This window comes from Cervus elaphus, chromosome 4 (assembly GCF_910594005.1).
Source record: "Cervus elaphus chromosome 4, mCerEla1.1, whole genome shotgun sequence".
In the NCBI taxonomy this organism is placed as follows: domain Eukaryota; kingdom Metazoa; phylum Chordata; class Mammalia; order Artiodactyla; family Cervidae; genus Cervus; species Cervus elaphus.
The window spans coordinates 43,414,025-43,436,972 of NC_057818.1; the positions used below are offsets into that span (position 1 = coordinate 43,414,025).

Genomic DNA, 22,948 nt, shown 5'->3' on the forward strand with positions numbered 1-22,948 from the left:
CCTTCCCACTCGACGGGACAGAGAACCCATCGCTGAAAACAGCACGTCACCCACAGTCTTTTGATTTCCATCCACAGAGTGAACATTCACAATGACTCTTTTCAGTGGCCTCGGTTAACTACTGAACACTTCTGGTTTAACCACCCTGGAGAGTGAAAGGTGTTGCCAAAAACCCAGTGTAGTTTCTACCATGCCAATGTCTCTGCTGCAAAGTGGCTGGTAAAGGGCAGGGTTCCCAGGTAAGTGGAGTGGGTGCATGCAGTCACGGAGAAACGAGGGGGCGTCCTCTCACTCCCAGTCCATCCCCACCACCCTCTCCCCCCGACTTTGGACACCTGACCAGCGGTCCCAGCGCCTCCCCTCTTCCAGGGCTTGCCAGGGTCCTAGACTGTGGCAAGGAGGCTGCCCAAACGCTCTGGGCAGTATCCAGGGAAGACCAGACACTTACTCCTGCCTGACCAGCGCAGCTGCCACGCGACTGCTGAGGCCAGGGACCCTCGCCACAGATCGAAACCCAGCAGGGTCTGCAGCCTGGCACGCTCTGGGCTCTTCTGTTCAGTGCCCGGAAAGTAAGAGCACCAAGGATCAGATTCTCCTCTTTCATCCTGCACGTGCTTCCCCGGGCAAAGGGACTGGGAGGAGAAAGGAAGACCAGAGGGGGCTCTCCAGGCAGAGGCAGGCAGTGGGAGAGACGGGGTGACCCTCCCATCCCAGCCCCTCCAGGCCTTGACTGCCTAGCCCCTGCTCGTACCCTTGGGGCCCTGGAGGGAGGGGCAGACAGGAGACCCACACCAGAGGTCACCACTGCAGGGTCAGACCAGGTTCTGGAGCACTAGGGCATCATCTATAAGGAGGCACCCTTCCAAACTGATATTCTTTGATTTTCAAATTAAAATATAGATATAAGTTTATACACATTTCCAAATTAGACAACTTCTTTGGAGGTTTACAATACCCATTAAAACATAGATTATATGGAGTTCCCTGGTGGTCTAGTGGTTAGGAGTCCATGCTTTTACAGCTGTGGCCTGAGTTCCGTCCTTGGTCTGGGAACTGAGACCCACAAGTCAGGTGGCTTGGCCAAAAAGGGAAAAAAAAAATATATATACAGTAATTCACTTGTTTCCAGTGAAGCAGGCAGAGTCCCCACAAAATCGCAACTGAGGGCAAGCGGGGTGGTTGGCTTCACCTCCAGCTGCGCACCCGAGGCTGTCTGTGCTGCTTGTACAGAGTGTCAGATACGCCGAGATCAGTCAGCAAGAAGAGGGTTTTCCGTTTCTACCCCCGGCTACTGTCCACAGCAGCAGGAGCGACGTTTCTGCGTGGGAACTTGCCCTGATGTAACGGCAGACTTGCAGGTCACTTACAGGCACTCTATCCCAGAAGTGACAAATTAAGACACTGCAATCACATCATGTGTTGAAGCAACAGAAAAGAGAGCTAAAAAGCAAAGGGAATGAGATGGGGAAGGTCAGCATACATAGGACAGGGCGCCGAGGGGGGCCGGAAGGACCTCGCTGCCTGAGTTCCAGGTTAGGCAATGTTTACACGTCCCCTTCACGTAGGGGCATCCACCTTCCCCACTGATGGGGGCCAGAGTTGAGGATAGACGGTAGATGCCTGGGGCCTGCACACACTCGCTCTATCAGGAGCTACCGGGCTGAGGATGTCTGGCCTAGACTGCAGCTGGTCAGCCACCCTCTGAGCATCATGGCTTTTACCTGCACGTGTTGGGCAGAGGACTCGAGGTACTGGAATGAATGTTGCCAATAAAGGAGCACGTTGCTTCCAACACAAAGCACAGAAGATAGGTGATTAATTAATGGAACTTACAGAGACCCAGAAATAGGTCCACACACATATGGTTAAGTGGCTTTTTTACAAAGGCACAAACAAAGGTAATTTAAAGGACTAAATGATATTCTTTTCAACAAAAAAATGGCACTGATAAAACTGGATTGTCCATTTGGAGAAAAATGAATTTCAATCCTTGCCTCATACTATACATAAAAATTAACTGGAAATACAGCTGAGATCTAGATGTAAAAGCTAAAACTATAAAATTCCTAGAAGAGAGCATAGGGAAGATCTTTGTGACCTCGAGTGGGCCAAGAAGACTTCTTAGACACAAGAGTAAAAACACTAAATATAAAAGAAAAAATAAATTGGACTTCCTCAAAATTTAAGTGTCTGCTCTTCAAAAAAAAAAAACTGACAAATTACTTATATCCAGAATATATAAAGAAATTCCACCAACCACTAATAAAAATACAAACAATCCACATTTCTTTTTTTAAATACTTTTAAAAATTTATTTCTGGCTATTTTGGGTCTTCGCTATTGCAGGGGCCTTTCTCTGGTTGCCTCGAGTGGGGGCTACTCTCTAGTTGCGGTGCTCGGGCTTTTCATTGCAGTGGCTTCTCTTCTTGCAGAGTATGGGCTCCAGGGCATGTGAGTTTCAGTAGTTGCAGTTCTGGGGTTCAATAGTTGCAATTCCCGGGTTCAACAGTTGCAATTCCCAGGCCCTAGAGTGCTGGCTCGGTCCTTGTGGCACATGAACTTATGGATCGAACCCATATCTTCTGCACTGACAGGCAGATTCTTTACCACTGAGCCACCTGGGAAGCCCAACCCACATATCTAACAGCTTCACTGAGATGTAATTCACATGCCATACAATTCACCCGTTTAAAAATATATATTTACTTATGTATTTATTTATTTGGCTGCATCAGGTCTTAGTTGCAGGATGTGGAGTCTTTGGTGAGTCGTGCAGGGTCTTTTGTTGTGGTGCACGCATTCTCTAGTAGTGGTGTTCGGGCTTAGTTGCTCAGCGACATACGAGATCTTAGTTCCCCGACCAGGGGTCAAACCCACATCCTCTGCATTGCAAGGCAATTCTTAACCACTGGACCACCACAGAAGTCCCCAACTCACCCATTTAAAAAGGTATAATTCAATGGCTTTTAGTATATTCACAAAACTGTGCATCTACCCTTATAATCCATTCTAGAGCATGTTTCTCACTCCAGAAGGAAATCCTGATCATCTTAGCAGTCCACCCTCCCACCCACCTACACCCCACACACAACCTCTCTAAGCCTAGACAACCACTAATCTACTTACTATCCCTACAGTTTTTGGTATTCTGGATATTTCACATACATAGCATTATACACATGTGGCCTTTTGCGTCTGACTTCTTTCACCTAGCATGTTTTCAAGCATCATCCATGTGGCAGCATGTATTAGTACTTCATTCCTTTTGTAACCAGATAATATTCCATTGTATGGATATATCACATTTTACTTATTCATTCATCAGTTGATAAACATTTGGGAAGTTTTCACAACTTAATTTTTAAAAATGGGCAGAGACTTGAAGAGACACTTAACTGAAGAAAATATACCAATGGTCCATAAGCACAAGAAAAGGTGCTCAATATCATTAGTCACTGTTGTTGTTTAGTCGCTCAGTCATGTCCCATTCTTTTGCAACCCCATGGACTGTAGCCTGCCAGGCTCCTGTGTCCATGGGATTTCCCAGGTAAGAATTCTGGAGTGGGTTGTCATCTCCTTTTCCAGGGGATCTTCCTGACCCAGAGATGGAATCAACCTCTCCAGCATTGGCAGGCAGATTCTTTACCACTGAGCCACCAGGGAAACTCATCATTAGTCATTCAGTTCAGTTCAGTTCATTCGCTCAGTCGTGTCTGACTCTTTGTGACCCCATGAATCGCAGCACGCCAGGCCTCCCTGTCCATCACCAACTCCCGGAGTTTACTCAAACTCATGTCCATCGAGTCGGTGATGCCATCCAGCCATCTCATCCTCTGTCGGCCCCTTCTCCTCCTGCCCCCAATCCCTCCCAGCATCAGGATCTTTTCCAATGAGGGAAATGCAAATTAAAGTCACAATGTGGTACCTATACACACCTACTCAAATGGTTAAAATTTTAAAACACTGACAATCCCAAGTGTTTGTGAGGATATCAACCAAATGGAGCTGTCAGCCTGCAGCTGGAATGCAGAATGGTGCAACCACTTTGAAAGACAACTTAGCAGTTTTTAATAAAGTTATACTTACAGCAAGTCCCAGCAATGCCATTCCTGGGTGTTTAACAACAGAAATGAAAACATGTCCACATGAAGAGTTGTATGGGAATGGGTAAGCAGAGAGTGCCATGGCCATGAAACAATTTCAACCCCTGTGGCACAGCCTTATTCCTAGACAGCCCTAAGCCCTGCCTCCATGCCTTCATTGTGTGTTTTTCTGGGTGGCTCTCAGTGTCTCTCCAGATACACACATCCATTGAGCCATGGCCCAATCCCTGCTCCAAATGGTATTATTTTATTCTTTTTTATGGCTGAGTAATATTCCATTACTCATTCCCACTGGAAGCTTCCAGACTGTTGGGCTTTTGTTCACAATCCACAAGGTCTTGCAGGCAAGGGCCACTGGCTCACCATGCCCACCCCATTTGCTACATCCACATACTCCCTATTCTACCCAGAGGACTGTCACCCTAGCTGTGTCCTGGAGCCAGCTCCTTCTGGCTTGCAAGGGTCAATTATTAAACTTTCAGAAAATCTGTAAGCTGGTTGTTAAACATAGTCATTACAAAAAATTAAATGATATGAGCTTAAAATTAAATAAATTGGATTCCAACACAAAGGTAATATATACCCCAAACATCATTCCTAGTTATTTTATTTTGTAATGGTTTACTGACTTTTTTGCTCTTGAGGTTGTGTGTTTGTTTTTTTTTTTAAATTTTTTTGTCTGATCAAGTCTTAGTTGTGGCACTCGAGATCTTCATTACAACAACCACTGGACCATCAGGGAAGTCCCTGCACTTGAGGTTTTTTACATTTGTTGTAGCTCAGTGGTGGGAAGACAACATAATGGTGTGTTAGTGGACATCTCTTCCCAATTCAACTCTGTTTGAACAGAGTTGTTGGACAACGTGTGGGACCTCACATTGGTAGCCTGAAACTGGCCACAATGGGAGCTCTGACACCACAGAAAGCGGCAAATGTGACTCATCAGGGTTCCTTTTGTTTGATTTGGTTGAAGAGCCCTTGTTACAACAAGCTTGCTGGAGTCCCGCATATCCCCCCTGACACTGGAGCAGGTTGAACAGCTGATAATCCAGTGAGTGGCAAAGATGCTCCCGGTAGATGGTCTGAACAGACACTGGGAGGCAGCACAGAGCAAGGAGAAACAAGGTTGGTTTCTCCTGAGGCCTCTCTCCCTGTTGGCAGGTGGTCATCATCTCCCTGTGTCTTCACATGGTCTCCCTCTGTGTGTATCTGTGTCCTAATCTCTTCTTACAAGGACACTATTCATATTGGACTAGGGCCCATCCCAATGACCTCATTCACCTCTTTAAAGGCCCCGTCTCCAAATACAGTCACAGTCTGAGGCACTAGGGGTTAGGATTTTAATATATGAACTTCTGGAGGACACAACTCAGCCTATAACAGCCAAGAATTTCTGAGGAGGCTTGAGAGACAGCGGTGAGCCCTGGAAGCCTGATCAAGAACAGCCCCAGGACAAAGGGACTGAGGAACTCTCTCCTGAGGGCAGGTACTGCATTTTATCTGTTTTTGTTTCCCAACGCCCAGCACAAGGCCTGGCACTTAGTAGGGTTTTTAAAAAATGTTTTTTGAATGAGTGAGTGGATGAATGAATGAATGAGCATGTTGCTAGAAAAGATATCCCCTTCTCAGCACCGTTTTTATAAACAGGTGAGAGTCTTTGCAGTTTAATTTAAGGACAGGTAAGGGTCTTCCCCGGTGGCTCAGATAGTAAAGAATCCGCCTGCAATGCAGGAGACCTGGGTTGAATCCCTGGGTTGGGAGGATCCCCTGGAGAAGGAAATGGCTACCCACTCCAGTATTCTTGCCTAGAGAATCCCATGGACAAGGAGCCTGGCGGGCTACAGTCCATGGGGCCGCAAAGCACTGGACATGACTGAGTGACTAACACCTTTACTTTCTTTCAAGGGTCTTCTTATTTCCTTTGACGTTGGTTCTCTTTGGACCAGGCAGGTGAGAACTAGGACCAAACTTCATCTTGGCCTCCAATTCAGCACCCATTGTCTGCATCAACACCCCCCACCCTGCTCCAGAAGCAGGGATTGAAACCAAGAATTCCCTGAAAACCAGAGGGTATGTACACAGCCTGGGAGGGAAAAAATGTATTGGCATCAAACTATAGAGAAAGCAATGCAACACCAGGATTAGCACACTTGATGGGACATAATACGTCCACTAGTTTCCATGCCTGTATCGTCATTTATTACAAAAACGTATTCATATATTATCATAATGTGACATGGTACTGCATTTCTACTTTTTTTTCTTTTTACTTTTTACATAGTAGAGTCTCCAAAAGTAAAGGCTTCTGGGGCTTGGGAGGCTCTTTAACTGGCCCTGTGCCTGTTAGCTTTCCAGCTGGGAGAAGGAAGTCCGAGTTGGGGTAACAGCACAGTTGCCCTGCGGCATGGAGACCATCCTCAGAACGAGGCTACCATCCCAGCAAGTGACCACAAAAGCTCAGTCAGAGCTGCATCTGAAGTAAAAAACTCCACGGCTGGTTTCAGGTAAGAAACTCTCTCCTAAACATTTCCTGTGGTCCCCCTTTCCCACCAGGCATAGATGACGGCTGTCATCATAAAGGATATAGGACCTGAGGTTTTTTTTTCCTCCTGAGAGTGGTTTCAGAACTTAGGTCAGTTGCTCTGGGAGGGAAATGAGGAAGAGTGCGAATATGTTTCTTTTTCCCAGAAAGAGCATGGAGTTAGGAACAAGGATGGTGTGACTTCGCCCTAAGAGTAAGCCTTGTGGGTCCTGACATCTGACACTGCGCCTTTAATAGTCACCTGGGAAGGAGTTTGAAAAAAAAAGGACTATTCTGGTACTGTTTGCAATTGTATGTACAATAGACCTGCTCTGAGCAGAGGAGACTCTATATCTACTACTTAGAAGCAGATGAGAAGGTGAATCAGCAGCTGCTAGACAATCAGATAAGCCGCACTCTGCTGTGTTTCAAACCTAACTTTTCCTTCTGCCCCTCACATCTCCTAATTGTCAGTGAGCTCCATGGTACCCTTCCATGACCTATCTGATCAACTGCAAGATCAAGGCTAATAAACTGATATAAAAGAGCTTATTAAGACATACCGTTTAAGTGTATGATAATACGCAATTCAACACGGTGTACAAACAGCTCAGAAGCCCAAGCTCACACTGTGGCTTTCTCCCGGCAAATCAGGGCATATGGTACCATAAATGGAGCAGGAATTTACAGCAACGGAGATGTACGAGGCAGATTAAAGCTTCATCTGTAAGGACACACTGCGTGGCAAAAAAAAACAACAACAGTTATTGTATTTTCTGCTTTGTATTCTAATGAGAAACTCAATGCCTTTTGGTAGAGTGTGGGCTCCCTCTGCTGCCGACAGGAGATACCAAGACTCGGTGACTCAGGAATCCTTGGGCACCTGAGCAGAGCAGGTGTCCTGGGAGGAGAAGGCTGGGGCTGAACATTCAGATGAACAGACTTGTTCTGTAGGTTCTGCCTCCGTGGGATACTGTGACTATCCGTGATGCTCCTGCAAGTGATGGGAAACACAAAGGGGACCTGTCCACACCACCTGTGTCCATCCTGAAATATGTCACAGCAGTGGTGCTGGGAGGCAGCCCCCCAGAGGGGTGACCCTCCCCTCCCTCCTCCTCCTCCCCTTCCTTCTTTCTCCTCATCTTCTTCCTCTCCTTCTTTCTCTTTCTCTGCCCTCTCTCTCCTTCCCCTTCTTCTTTTTTAAAAACTTGTATTTATTTATTGTGGCTGTGCTGGGTCCTCGTTGCTGTCTGCAGGCTTTCTCTAGTTATGGAGAGTGGGGGCTCCTCTCTGGTTGCGGTGCTCAGCCTTCTCATCGCGGGGGCTTCTCTTGTTGCAGAGCACAGGCTCTGGGTGCGTGGAGTTCAGCACCCAGTGTGGGCTCAGCAGTTGCGGCTGCCTGCTCTAGTGCACAGGTTCAATAGCTGTGGGGCACAGGCTTAGCTGCTCTTCGGCATGTGGAATCTTCCCCGACCAGGGATCAAACCCATGTCCCTGCACTGGCAGACAGATTCTTAACCACTATGCTGCCAGGGAAGCCTGTCTTCTTCCTCCTAGTCCTCTTCCTCTCCTCTCCTTCTTTCCCCCACGCTCCTTCTCTCCCTCCCTCCCTCTCCCCCATCTCTTTCCTTCTTTTACCTTCCAAACAGCCGCAGGCAGAGGCTTCTCCACACCTACACATTAGCTACTGGGCGAGAGGGGCATGGAGAAACTGCTAGCTCTCTGGGTGATATATGATCACCTATTCTTACCTGCAGCTGCAGGGAAGATTGTTCGATGACATTTCTGATGGTGTCCTCAGAAATACACATTTATATTTCATACCACTAATTTCAACATGCAAAGCATTATTCATTGGTTCATTTAACTAAAAAGTCACCAACAATTGGACCATCTTTGACTTTTATCTAGTTTGTTTCACTTTCATATTCTTTCATATTCAGTGCTCCCATTTCATTTAGCTTATGTTTTCCAATTTCTCTGTGTCTTTTTAAAAAAATGTTCTTCTCAGGCCTTTATCAAGCATAGTATTAATAGAAAAGCTTTTGTATACATATATAGGTGAATAGTATGTATAATATACATGTTTTCAGTTCAGTCGCTCACTTGTGTCCACTCTTTGCACTGCATGGACTGCAGCACGCCAGGCTTCCCTGTCCATCACCAACTCCCGGAGTTTACTCAGACTCATGTCCATCGAGTCGATGATGTCATCCAACCATCTTATCCTCTGTCATCCCCTTCTCCTCCTGCCTTTAATCTTTCCCAGCATCAGGGTCTTTTCAAATGAGTCAGTTCTTCACATGAGGTGGCCAAAGTATTGGAGTTTCAGCTTCAGCATCAGTCCTTCCAATGAATATTCAGGACTGATCTCCTTTACGGTGGACTCGTTGCATCTCCTTGCAGTCCAAGGGGCTCTCAAGAGTCTTCTCCATCACCACAGTTCAAAAGCATCAATTCTTCAGCGCTCAGCTTTCTTTATATATATATATATTTTAGAAAACTTTAAAAAAAACCCTCTGCTGTCATTCAGATGAGAGAATCATGCCTGGCCAAGACAGGCAGTAGAAGAGGTGAGGGGAGGCAGACCCTGGAGAGACTTTCAAGAGAGACAACGAGATACTCAGGTGAGTTGGATGTGGGGTGAGACAGAGAGGTCAAGGTGACTCCAAGACCTTCGGCGTGCAATTATGAGGGTGCCTGGTTTTTTTTTTATCTGGTTGCAAGGTGGTACCATCTACTGGGCTTCCCAGGTGGCTCTGGTGGTAAAGAATACCCCTGCCAGTGCAGGAGACATAAGAGACCCAGGTTTGATCTCTAGGTTGGGAAGATCCCCCTGGAGGAGGGCAGGACAAGCCACTCCAAGATTCCCGTGTGGAGAATCCCATGGACAGAGGAGCCTGGAGGGCTACAGTCCATGGGGTCGCAAAGACTCAGACACATCTGAAGCGATGTCACAAGCATGCATGCCATTTCCTGGGATGACAAACAATGGAGGGAGACAGAGTCCCAAGGTGTAGTCAGGATTTGTTTTCAGCATGATGAATTTCAGGTGCCTGGTCAATATCCTCATGATGAGGTGGGGTAGGTAGATGGATGTCCTACATTGAGTTCCAAGAAAGGGTGGGCTGGAGATAGGATTTGAGAGTCATTAGTGTATAGGTGGCACTGGACGAGATTGCCAGGGAAAGAATTTTAAAAGCCTGGGCAGGAGACTTCCCCAGTGGTCCAGAAATCATCTTTCAATGCAGGGAGCACAGTTTGGATCACTGGTCAGGAAACTAAGATCCTATATGCCACAGGGAAGCTAGAGAGCCTGCTTGCTGCAAGTGAAGAAAGCCCATGTGCCACAATGAAGACCCAGCGCAGCCAAAATAAATGAGTAAAAAATTATAAAAATTTCAAAAATAAAGACAAAAAAGGAACTTGGGGCAGAGCCCTGGAGTAACTCACAGATAGTCAGGAGGAGGGGCAGCCAGTACCTACAAAGGGGAAGTGAGAGAACCAGGAAGCCCCGGGGCAAGTGTTTCAAGGAGGAGCCAGTGAGCAACATCGCTGCTGATGAACTGGAGTTATGCAGTAACCCTGAACACAGCAGTTTCAGAATATCCCGCCTGGAACAGTTCAGGAGAAAGTGAGAAGTGAAGAAGTAGAAACAGCAAATACAAACTACTTTTTTTCAGGAGTTCTGCTATAAAGGAGAAGGATAAAAATAGGGCTGTAGTAGAAGGGGGTTGTAGCATCAAGGCAAGTGTTTTGTTCTGTTTTAATTGTGATTAAAATACACATAAAATTTACTATCTTAACCATTTTCAAAGGCCAGTTCAGCAGTGTTAAGCACATTCACATTGTTGTGTAACCAATCTCCGGAATTCATCTTGCAAAACTTGGACCCTGTACCCATTAAACAACTCTCCATTCCCCCCTCCTCCAAGACCCTGGAAACCACCATTCCATTCATACTTTCTGTCTCTATGAATTTGACTACTCTGGTATAGTAGTCTATAGTATATATGGCTAAGGTTGCCATAATGAATTACCAGAGGCGGGGTGACTTAAACAACAGAAATCTATTTTTTCACAGTCCTGAAGCCTACAAGTTCAAGATCAAGTACCGGCAGGGTTGGTTTCTCCTGAGCCCTCTGTCTGTGGCTCGCAGATGGCCACCGCCTCACTGAGCCCTCACATGGCCTTTCCGCCATGTGCATGCATCATCTACTTATAAAGACACTAGTCACATTGGATTAGGGCTCCACTCATAATTACTTCTTTAAAGAACCTATCTCTAGGGACCTCCCTGGTGGTCCAGTGATTAAGAATCTGCTTTGCAATGGAGGGGACATAGGTTTGATCTCTGGTCAAAGAACTAAGATCCCAATGCCGCAGAGCAACTAAGCTGGCACGTGGAAACTACCAAGCAGATACACCACAATGAGGGTGTATTCCATGTGCCACAATGAAAGATCCCAGACGCAGCAACTAAGACCTAATGTAGTCCAATAAATAAATAAAATGTTTTAAAAAAGGACCTGTCTCAAAAGGAAGCCACACTGGGGGTTATGGCTTCAACATATGAATTTAAGGTAGAAAACATTTAATCCATAGCATCTAAGCTTCATATAAGTGAAATCATACAGTATTTATCTTTTTGTAACTGGCTTGTTTCACTCAGCATAATATCTTCAAGGTTCATCCATGTTGTAGCACCTGCTCCAGTTTCCTTCCTTTTTTAAAGCTGAATATATTCCATTTTAAGTCTATAGCACATTTTGCTCATCCATTCATTCATTCATCAATGGGTGAATGGATTGCTTCCACCTTATGGCTATTGGGAATAATGATGTTGTGAACATGGGAATGCAAAAATCTCTTCAAGACCCTGTTTTCAATTTCATTGAGTAAAGATCCAGAAGTGTATCACTAGATCATATGGGAATGAATGCTATGCTTAATTTTTTGAGAAACCAATCACAGCAACTACATCATTTTATATTCCTAAAGACAGGGCACAAAGGTTCCAATTTTTCCACATTCTTCTCAACACTTGCTATTTTCTGGGGTTTGTTTTTGATAGTAATCATTTTCATGGGTGTGAGGTGGTCTCTCACTGTGGTTTTGATTTTTTTTTAGTAGAAGTACAGTTGATTTACAATGTCATGTCAGTTTCAGATGTACATCAAAGTGACTCAGATATTATATATATATGAATATACCCATATACACACATACACTTTTCCAGATTCTTTTCCATTATAGCTTATTACAAGATATTGAATATAGTTCCCTGTCACTGTGGTTTTGATTTGCATTTCCCTAGCAATTAGTGATGTTGAGCATCTTTTCACTTGCTTATTGGTTATTTGTATACCTTCTTCGTAGGAATGTCTACTTAAGTCCTTTGAGCATTTTGAATTGGGTTGTTTGTTTTGTTGGTGAATGGTAGGAGTTCTCTACATTCCAGACATCAACCTCTTATTATATATATCATTTGCAAATATTTTCTCCCATTTTGTAGGCTGCCTTTTTGTTAAGTTGATAGTGTTCCTGGCCACATGGAAGGTTTTAATTTTGATAAAGTCCAATATATCTATTTTTTACTTTTGTTTTCTTTTTGCATCATATCCAGGAAATCAATACCAAATCTAATATCATTTAAAAATTTTTTTAATTTTAAAAAGCAACTTGAGACACTAAGAGAGTAAACATGTGGTCAATGAAATAGGAATTTAAAAGTCCTATTAATTGAAACAGAGGTTATTTAATCAACATAGAAAATGCATATTTAACTATGAACTCTTACAAAATAAATAAAAATACAAAACTGTTATAAACAAACAATGAGTCCAAAAGTCTGTTCTATACATGTGTCTCTGATGGGGAGAGAGGTAGGAGGGGAGTTCAGGATGGGGAACACATGTAAATCCATGGCTGATTCATGTCATTGTATGGCAAAAACCACGACAATATTGTAAAGTAATTAGCCTCCAACTAATAAAAATAAATGGAAAAAAACAACAATGAGAAATCTATAGAAACACAATAGTATATGTTAAGAACTTCAAATAATTCATTAGTCTTTGATAGATCTGGTATATAAAAAAACTAACAGGTATATAGAAGATATAAATAGCTTTATGTTGCGTATGTATCAAACTTGTCTACTAACAATAAAGGGTGCGTGTTTTCGAATCCCACAAAATATTTTAAAAATTAGCTAATTTTTTACAAATAATGCAATAAAAAAAACTCTGGAGTTTGATACAAGCTCACATTCTCTGACTCTAGTGCAATTTCATTTTAAATTCAAGAGTTAAACGCTTTTAAAACTCAAACACGAAGTTTTACAGTCTTTGGGTGGTTCACTGTACTATGCAACAAATATTTCCAGCTTTCCATTTTCTAGGCACAGAAAATTGTGCCTTTCTGTGAAAAAGTATGATTGTACTTCTTCACCCCCTTGATGTTAAGAACAGTAAAATGATTTTCTTTGGTCGGTGAAATATGCAGAGAAATTATAAGTATCATTTCTGGGTGGAAACTTAAAGGGACAGTACACAATTCTCTAGGTTATCTCTGCCACAGTGAGACGGCAGCTCTTCTGTTAGCCTGGGTCTCAGAGTGGGGAGACCTGGAGCAGAGCCCCCAGCCAACCTCGGTGAGCAAGAAATAAGCTTCTGTTGTTTCAAGCTGTTAATATGCTGAGAATTTTGTTACTACAACATAGCACCCTGACTGATACAGGCCTCCTGAATAACTTCTCAGCTAAAAAGACCAAAGGCTTCCCAGTTGGCACAGCAGTAAAGAATCCGCTAAACAATGCAGGAGACACAGGTTTGATCCCTGGGCAGGGAGGAAACCCTGGAGGAGGAAGTGGCAACTGACTCCAGTATTCTCGCCTAGGGTATCCCATGGACAGAGGAGCCTGGTGGGCTACAGTCTACGGGGTCACAAGAGTCAGACACAATTTAGCAACTAAACAACAACAGAAAGATCAAAACTGCACGTTGGAGACAAGAAAACAAGTGCTATTTTCAAAATGATGATTGACCACTCAGTTTTTCTCTCCCGCCCCCTGCCCCCCACCACCACCAAGATCCTACAAAGGGGCTTCCCTCATAGCTCAGTTGGTAAAGAATCCGCCTGCAATGCAGGAGACCTTGGTTTGATTCCTGGGTCGGGAAGATCCGCTGGAGAAGGGAAAGGCTACTCACCCCAGTATTCTCGGGCTTCCCTTGTGGCTCAGCTGGTAAAGAATCTGCCCACAGTGTGGGAGATCTGGGTTCGTTCCCTGGGTTGGGAAGATCCCCTGGAGAAGGGAAAGGCTACTCACTCCAGCAGTCTGGCCTGGAGAATTCCATGGACTGTATAGTCCATGGTGTTGCAAAGAGTTGGATGCGACTTTCACTTTCTTTCTTTTCAAGACCCTACAAAAATGGCAGTAAAGGACTAAAATGGGAATAAATCACCAGGAAGTTGTCCATCAGTGGAAGAAAGGTGTAAAAACAATCGTGAGACTATGTCAAGCTGACACAGTAGTAACAACAGATGACACACCACGAGGAGGTTGCTGATCTTCCCAACAGAATTCCAGAGAGGCAGAAGACAGAGGACACGAGTGAGACCCAGCCGAAAACACAGAGATTACTCAAAAGGCTCCGTCTTAAACAGTCCAGTCCTTACCTCTACCCTTGAACAGAATGCACAATCAACTCTGCAAGTGAAACATCTGACAAGAAATTTAGAAACAAAGAAGAAATTATTAAGAAATTTAATAACAAAGAAGAAGTAAAGGGAGAAGAAGGAGGAGGAGGAAGAAAGAAAGAAGGAAGGAGAAGAAGGAAGGGACGAAAAGACAGAGAGACAGATATGTGTATTAATTTGCTAAGGGCTGCCATAAGACAGTACCACAAACAAGAAGAAAAAAAAACCTTCAGAGGAAAGAGAACTAATTCAGGAAACAGAAGTGAATTTAAATTTTTTTCTAATTATTATCGTAACTATATTCAGGAAGTTTTGCATTCAAAATCTAGAACAAGCTACTAAGTAAATGGCATGATCAGAGAACAAGAACGGGCTTGTGGGACTTTCCCTGGTGGTCCAGTGGTTAAGAATCTAACTTGCGAGGCAGGGGACCCAGGCTCAATGCCTCGGAGTAACTGAGCCCATGCGCGGCAACTACTGAGCCTATGCGCAGCTAGAGAAGCCCGTGCGCTGCAACGAAGACCATGGGCTTTAATTTTGTGCAGCCACAAAATTAAAAAAAGGTGGGAGGGAGACTTGTATAAAGTCAAAATATGATGCTGAGGTAAACCGAATAGAAGGTTCAGAAGACAAAACTGAAGAAGTCTTCCAGAAAGCAGAGCCAAAAGATCGTGAGATGGAAGACATGAAAGAGACACAGTAGCTTTATCCGGGAAGTCCAGTTTTATCAGCAATCTAGACAGACAAAGATAGAAATCAGAAAAGAAACATTATCAAATGTACAAGACAATAAAAGCTCCCAAAGTTAAAGTTACAAGTTTTCAGACAGAAAGAACCTATGAAGCAAATAGCATAAGGACTTTCAAAAACATATCCACTATTCTGGCCTGTGGATTCTCCAGGCAAGAATACTGGAATGAGTTGCCATGCGCTCCTCCAGAGGATCTTCCCAACCCAGCAATCAAACCCAGGTCTCCCGCACTCCAGGCAGATCCTTTACCAAGAATCTTTACTATGTATATATATTTGGCTGCATCAGGCCTTAGTTGCTTTCAGGCTCTCTAGTTGTAGCATACGGGCTGGCAGCATGTAGGATATTAGTTCCCCAGCCAGGGATCAAATTGGCATCCTTTGCATTGGAAGGCAGATTCTTAACCCCTGGACCACCAGGGAAGTCCCCCACAAAGACTTTTAAAAGACCCACATGTTTGCAAAATTTTAGAGCACTGAGCAAAAAAGAAAAATATTCTAAAAGCTTCCAGAAGGAAAAAAAATACCACTTATGATGGAACAAAATTCAGATTTTATTATCACCAACACCAAATGTGAGAAAACTGATGAGATACATCAATACCTTCAAAGAGACTGACTAATAAATACAATTGAATCATGGATTGACAAGAAAAGGAAGAGCTGTGGTGAAGTTTATTTGAACAATTAGAGACAACAGTGGGTTGTACATCAGTCAGATGATGCATTTTATCTATATTAATTTATTGGATGTAATAATTGTAGGTATGTATGAGAATGTCTTTTTCATAGGCTATATATACTCAGGGGTGAAGTGACTTGCTATCTGAAAGTTACATTCAAATGGTTTAGAAAAACTGTGCCTGTCTATGTGCATTTGTGTGTGTATGCATGCACCGCACATGTGTGTAGACAGATATTGCAAACGTGGCAAAATCTTAATGATTAGTGGAGCTATGTGAAGAACATATAAGTGTTCTTTCTACCATTCCTTCCATTTTTTAAAGATTTGATGTTTTCCAAAATGAAAAGTAAGGAATTTCAAAAATACAACCAATACATAACAAAGTTGTAAAGGAAAATGGCAAATAATTTAAGATTTTTTAATTTAAAATAATTCAGAGAGAAAATTCTTTTGTTTATAAGTTTATAATCAAGCAATGAAAGTATAAGATAAATATTCAGACATGCAAGCACATAGAAATCTTACCTACTAGCTTTTTTTCTTAGAAATTTACTTGAAGATGTGGAACACCAGGGAAATCCTAAATTCTATTTATTTATGGCTATGCTGGGCTCTTGTTACTGCACCCAGGCTTTCTCTAGTTGAGGTAAGTGGGGGCTTTCTCTAGTTGAGGCAAGATGAGGGAACTTCCCTGGTGGTCTAGTGGTTGACAATGTACCCACCAGTGTAGGGGACGGGTTCGATCCCTAGTCTGGGAAGATTCCACATGCTGAAGGGCAACTAAGCCCATGTGCCACAACTAGTGAAGCCTGTGCACCCTAGAACCCATGCTCTAAAACAAGAGAGGCCACGGAAATGAGAAGCTCACGCATCGCAACTAGAGAGTAGCCCCCACTTACCTCAACTAGAGAAAGCCTGAGTGCAGCGACGAGAACCCAGCATAACCATAAATAAATAAATCGAATTTAGGATTTCCCTGGTGGTCCAGCGGTTAAGAATCTGCCTGCCAATGCAGGACCCAGTGCAGCCATAAACAAATAAACAAACAGAATGTAGGACTTCTCTGGTGGTCCAGTAGTTAAGAAACTGCCTGCCAATGCAGGGCACACTGGGTCAATCACTGTTCGGAGAGGATTGCACATGCCTCACGGCAACTAAGCCCACATGCCACAACTACTGAGCCCAGGAACTGCAAGTACTGAGGCCCATGTGCCCTAAAGCCGGAACTCTACAACAAGAAAAGCCACTGCAATGACAAGCCCAAATAGTAGCCCCCACTTGCTGCAATGAGAGAGTCTGCCTGCAACAGTGAAGACCCAGGGCAGCCAAAAATAAATAAATTTTTTAAAAAGAATTTTTAAAAAAACTAGATGAGGGCTAGAAAACAGGGAATCCAAGAAACAAATCCAGAAGGACAGGGATGCAACAATCATAGAGAGAAACCTGTCCAAATTAAAGAGGGAGGAGGAAGGCCTTTATAAGACAGCTATCTGATAATGAGAGTGGAGTCCGTCAGAACACATGACGTGATGGAGAGTTGAAAAGAAATGTTCGATTTTCTTTGATAAAGAAAAACAACGGCACTCCCAATTTCACTGCAGCATTACACACAATAGCATCATACACAATAGCTCTGACACGGAAACAACCCGAGTGACCATCAGTGGATGAATGAATAAAGAAAATGAGGCATATATAAACAACACAATATCATTCAGTCATTAAAAAAAAGAAGGAAATCCTGCTATTTGCAACAACATGGATGGACCTAGAGGGTACCATGCTATGTGAAATGTCAGATGGAGAAAGACAAATACCATATGATTTCACATGTACGTGGAATCTGAAACAAGTGAGCTGAAAAGCAGTCACAGATAATATCAAAACAAAGTTATAGATGCAGAGAGCAAACAAGTGGTTGCTAGAGAAGAGGAGGGATTGGAAGGAGAAATGAAATATGTGAAGGAGATCAAGAGGTACAGACTTCCAGTTACAAAATAAATGAGTCACAGGATGAACTGTACAGCATAGAGAATATAGTCAATAATTATGTAATATCTATGTTTGGGGATCAGGAAATGGCCACCCACTCCAGTATTCTAGACTATAAAATTCAATGGGCAGAGGAGCCTGCAAGGAGACTGCAAGGCCCCCAGTCAATGGGGTTGCAAAGAGTCAGACACAACTGAGCACATACATCCACGTAAGGTGACAGACAGTATCTAAACTTACCGTGGTGATCATTTTGTAATGCATAGAAATACTGAATCAATATGTTGCACACTAGGAGCGAACATAAAGTTGTAGGTCAATTATAATTCAAACAAACAAACTCATAGAAAAAGAGATCAGATTTGTGGCTACCAGGGGGTTTAGGAGGGCAGAAATTGGATGAAAGTGGTCAAAAGTTACAACTGTCAGTTAAAAGATAGAAGAAGTACTAAGGATGTAATGTGGAAAAGGAGTACGTCAAGGCTGTATATTGTCACCCTGCTTATTTACCTTATATGCAGAGTACATCATGAGAAATGCTGGGCTGGGAGAAGCACAATCCTGGAATCAAGATTGCCAGGAGAAATATCAATAACCTCAGAAATGCAGATAACACCACCCTTATGGCAGAAAGTGAAGAGGAACTAAAAAGCCTCTTGATGAAAGTGAAAGAGGAGAGTGAAAAAGTTGGCTTAAAGAAAACTAAGATCATGGCCTCTGGTCCCATCACCTCATGGGAAATAGATGGGGAAACAGTGGAAACAGTGTCAGACTTTATTTTTGGGGGCTCTAAAATCACTGCAGATGTTGATTGCAGCCATGAAATTAAAAGATGCTTACTCCTTGGAAGGAAAGTTATGACCAACCTAGACAGCATATTAAAAAGCAGAGACATTACTTTGCCAACAAAGGTCCATCTGGTCAAGGCTATGGTTTTTCCAGTGGTCATGTATGGATGTGAGAGTTGGACTGTGAAGAAAGCTGAGCACCGAAAAATTGATGCTTTTGAACTGTGGTGTTGAACAAGACTCTTGAGAGTCCCTCAGACTTCAAGGAGATCCAAGCAGTCTATCCTAAAGGAGATCAGTCCTGGGTGTTCATTGGAAGGACTGATGCTGAAGCTGAAACTCCAATACTTTGGCCACCTCATGCAAAGAGTTGACTCATTGGAAAAGACCCTGATGCTGGGGGGAATTGGCGGCAGGAGGAGAAGGGGATAACAGAGGATGAGATGGCTGGATGGCATCACCAACTAGATGGACATGAGTTTGAGTAAACTATTGGAGTTTGTGAAGGACAGGGAGGCCTGGCGTGCTATGATTCATGGGATCACAAAGAGTCGGACATGACTGAGCGATTGAACTGAACTGAACTGAAGGATGTAATATATAACATGATTAACATAATTAACGTTGCCATATATTATATATGACAGTTGTTAAGAGAGTAAATCCTAAAAGTTTTCATCACAAGGAAAATATTTTTTTTTCCTTTTTCTTTTATTTTGTATCTATGTGAGATGATGGGGCTTCCCAGGTGGCTCAGTGGGAAAAGAACCTGCCAGCAATGCAGGAGATGTCGGAGATATGGGTTCAATTCCTGGGTTGGGAAGATCCCCTGGAGGAGGGCACGGCAACCCACTCCAGTATTCTTGCCTGGAGGATCCCATGGTCAGAGGAGCCTGCTGGGCTACAGTCCATAGGTTGCAAAGAGTCAGACACAACTGAAGCTATTGTGCACAGAACACATGAGATGATACATATTCACTAAATTTATTGTCATAATCATTTCATAATGTATGTAAGTTAAATCATTATGCTGTATACCTTAAACTTATACAGGGCTGTAGGTCAGTTATATCTCAATAAAGAGGAAGGAAAAAGGTTTAATTATGATTACAGATTAGAATATCAATAAGACGCAGCACAGATAATAGAACCTGGGAATGTGGGAAAAAGGATGTGAACTTACTGGGAGAGTCAGCATCAGAGATGCTGATGTCTTCATCTTTAAAGCTGGGAGTCAAGAGACACTGTCTATACCTGATGAAATAAGAAATACAAGTTGTAAGTGTATTGCTTAAAGATAGAACAATCAACAACTTTGGAACTAAAAATAGTAATATGTGTATTAAGAAACTAAGGAAGAGAAATAAGGGTTGTGCAGTGTGTTAAATCCTTAGCCATCACGGGTTAAATCCTTAGGCTAACGACTTAGCCTAAGTCGTTTCCTAAGACATTAGGAAAATGTCTAAATTATATAAATTAAGACATAACAGCATAGGTATATTATTTAGATATATATCCTCTTAAATTATTTCATGATTCTACATTTGCCTTCTCCCTATTCCCATAGTTCATGGTTCAGCCTCAGTGGTATTCCTGCAGTTCCTTAAACATTGCAGGCTCCAACTTCAGGGTCCTTGCATTTCTGTTCTTTCTACCTGGAATTCTCTTCCATATGATATCTTTGTGACTCTGTCTCTCTTTCTTCAGGTCCTTATTCAAAAGTCACCATCTCAATGAACACTTCCCTGACACCATTCCCTGTCCTCACTACCTGATTTTTTTTTAATCTCAATACATAGTTAATAAAAGAATAAATGATAGAATAACTACAGAGTCAGCTAGGTTTACCTTTGGGGAACTAAGAACGTATTGGGTAGGAGTGCATCAGTAATAGCTAGTCACCTTATAAATAAGTGACTTTTTAAAACCATATTATTTTGACCATGGTTTTACAAAATAGGAAACCATTTTAAGACATTATGAAAGAGAAAAAATAACACTACTGATATATATAACTATGATATGTAAGACTATGTGTATATATATATATAGTTTTATATATGTGTATATTACTCACAAGTAAATTAATTGCTTAAATGTTTTCATTATTAAATAAGAAAGAATAAAAATGAACATATAGAATGTTCATCTGAAGGAACTGAAAAGAAAATAACAGTGGAAATATGAAAAGTAGGTAGAAATAGATAAAAATAGATAAAAAAGTAATCAATACTGATAAATTTTGAGTTCCTTGGGGAAAAAAAACCCAGCAAAATACTAAAATGACTAGAAAGTATATTCAAGAAAAGGAAGGGAGGGAGGGAGAAATATTATTCACTTTCAAAAAGGAAGAACATTCTGACACAGGTTACAACATGGATGAACCTTGAACACATTATGCCAAGTGAAAGAAGCTAGTCACAAAAGGACAAATAGTGTGATTCCATTTAATGAGATACCTGTTGATAGGGCCCACATAGGGTCTCATTGATAAGATGGCTCATTCTGTCGACCTCACAAACAAGGAATAAATCACAGTGATCTGTGAGACTGACCAGATTGCCCAAATAGCATCCTGTTATTTCACTGGGGCCTATCTTCCCAAAGCTTCAAGACTACCAGATTATAGCCCTCCGGCTACGTGACCATCCCTTCAGAGAATTTTTTCATTGGTCAGGTATAAGATGGACTCTCTTTTCCCTTTAATAAATTTCCTTTTCTTGCCTGACTGCCCTGTTCGCTCTGTTTTTCTCTGCACTCACCTTACACCTGTCACAGGCAAATTTGTAGAATCAGAAGGTAAAATGGTTCACGGTCTGGAGGAAGAGGGGATTGGGAGTTGTTAATTATAGGGCATAGTTTCAGTTTTACAAAATGAAAAGCATACTAGAGATTGTACAAGGTCAATGTATTTAACACTACTGAACTGTACATTTAAAATTGGTTAGAACGGTAAATGACGTATTATATTTAGCCACAACTGAGAAAACAAGCATGACACACCGTTACGGAGCTGACATCCCCCCAACAGGAACCAGTGTCTCCAGGCCCGAGGCGCACAATCTTACTGCCAGAGAATTCACCCCAGGACAGCCCTGAGTGTGCCATGTGTGTGTGTTTGTGTGTGAGCATGTTTCTGTGTGTGTTGGGAGTGTCCCCACAGTTCACACCACATTTCATAGCTCCTGCACCAACCTCTGAGGAAAGAAAGTGAAAGTGAAAGTCACTCAGTCTTGTCTGACTCTTTGTGACCCCGTGGACCATACAGTCCATGGAATTATCCAGGCCAGAATGCTGGGGTGAGTAGCCATTCCCTTCTCCAGGGGATCTTCCCAACCCAGGGATCGAACCCAGGTCTCTCACATTGCAGGAGGATTCTTTACCAGCTGAGCCACAAGGGAAGCCCAGGAATACTGGAGTGGGTAGCCTATCCCTTCTCCAGGGGATCTTCCCGACCCGGGAATCAAACCTGGGTTCCCTGCATTGAAGGCGGATTCTTTACCAACTGAGCTATCAGGGAAGCCAGACCTGTCTGATTCCCAACTTCAGCCTCCCAGGTTTATTTTAACTTGGCTTCTCCATGCAGGATGACCAGTGAGTCTCTGTTTGCTCCAGTCCCGCCATCAATCCATTTTCAGTGTACAATTTAACATTTTTGAACAAATTTAAGAATTATGGGCCTTCATCGGGGGTTCAGTGATTAAGACTCGGGCTTCTACTGCAAGGGGCACAGGTTCCATCCCTAGTTGGGGAACTAAATTCCCACGTGAATCTAGCCTGCTAGCTTAATGTTTTCTAGAAGACGAGTTTGTCCGACCCAAGAGGTAGACAAAACTCTGGTGACAGCTGAGGAAAACAAAATTGTGCAACCATCACTGCCGTCCAGTTTCAGCACATTGTCCATCATTCCACTTAGTCTATCTAAGCGCCCAGAACCTTATCCGCCAATGGAGATAACAAGAGCCTAGCACGTTATAGCGGAGAAGGCAATGACACCCCACTCCAGTACTCTTGCCTGGAAAATCCCATGGACAGAGGAGCCTGGTAGGCTGCAGTCCATGGGGTCGCGAAGAGTTGGACATGACTGAGCGACTTCACTTTCACTTTTCACTTTTATGCATTGGAGAAGGAAATGGCAACCCACTCCAATGTTCTTGCCTGGAGAATCCCAGGGATGGGGTCGCAAAGAGTCGGACACGACTGAAGTGACTTAGCAGCAGCACGTTATAGGCTCAACAAATTTTACCTACAGTTATAGTTGTTGATGGTAGCCTGTTTCTAGGTTACTATCTTTTCCCACACACAGCCGGATCTTAACACTGCCGGCGCCCACGCCCGCTGAACACGCGCTTGCAGCTGGGAGCAAGGACCGAGTTCTGGAAGAGTCGGCGCATCAGTTCTGCACTAA

The 22,948-nt window shown here is 43.1% G+C and overlaps 1 long non-coding RNA gene across 1 annotated transcript; it reads right to left on the reverse strand.

Annotated features, from left to right (window-relative positions):
• Positions 1-7,255: 7,255 nt before the first annotated feature.
• LOC122691956 lies at positions 7,256-22,923 on the reverse strand. Its single transcript, XR_006340545.1, has 4 exons — positions 22,791-22,923; positions 21,303-21,356; positions 19,724-19,794; positions 7,256-7,361 (listed from the first exon to the last, which is right to left on the reverse strand). It is a non-coding gene; the product is annotated as an uncharacterized LOC122691956 (long non-coding RNA).
• Between the last annotated feature and the right edge of the window lie 25 nt (positions 22,924-22,948).